The sequence below is a fragment of the Buceros rhinoceros genome, unplaced genomic scaffold, assembly GCF_000710305.1.
Source record: "Buceros rhinoceros silvestris isolate BGI_N320 unplaced genomic scaffold, ASM71030v1 scaffold34667, whole genome shotgun sequence".
NCBI lineage: Eukaryota > Metazoa > Chordata > Aves > Bucerotiformes > Bucerotidae > Buceros > Buceros rhinoceros.
The window spans coordinates 490-1399 of NW_010424500.1; positions in this window are offsets into that span (position 1 = coordinate 490).

Below are 910 nucleotides of genomic sequence, written 5' to 3' on the forward strand. Positions count from 1 at the left end.
CATTCTAAAAACCTCACGCAGACGTTGCTTCCCCACTGGCTGACACCCCATGCACACCCGGGAGTCCCCGTGGGCCGGGGGTGCTGGTGGATGAGTTCCCTAGAGACACCGACCCTCCCGCTGCCCCGAGCAAACCTATTGCACTTCTCTGTGGGTCCTTATTAGATCGTAGAAGGTGAAAATCAATCCAGAGGTTGAAAGAAGAACTAATTATACGAGTTCTGTGTTTAATAGTGCGTGAAGCTATTGGTATGTCAGTGCAGCAATTAATTATTTCCCCTTGCCTTTGTCCTGAAGCGTTACATACTGCAGAGTCATAATGTAGAGGCGAAATTCTGTAATAATGCGCTTTTGGGTGGTGTTGGCTGCTCCTTTTGAACAGATCGCTGAGAAACCTGCTGGACAAAGCAGGCGGCTGTGGAGGTGGTGCGGGCCCCGCGTCAAGCCTGTAGATTTACTCCTCTTGGCTGCTGTTCGCTCCGTTAGAACTAACGCCCGGGCTCTCCGCTCCCAGTTTCAGCAGCAATAACCGTTGTTGCTCGGATTTCTGTTAAATCAGTCCTGCGTTAACGTCAAGGCTCTGCAGGCCTTTCTGTGCGGGGAAGAAATGCTGAGGTCAAACATATTTCCTTAAGAAGATTTTCTCCTGTTTCCAGATAAAGGAGACTTGGTTTCCAAATCAGATTAGGGCCTGGGTGCGTAATTAAACTGTATTAAACTGCAGCCGGCGACTGACGGTGCGAGAACCGCAAACGATTAACCTCGAGAAAGTTTTGCCTTGAAAAGTCTGTAATTTGGGCCTTGACAAGGACGGCCGCTGGTTGAAGGAGCGACCGCGCAGGTAGCTGGGCACACGCCGAGCTCTTGAGTATGGGTGAACTGGAAGCATCTTCAAAGCAGTTTGTGAACC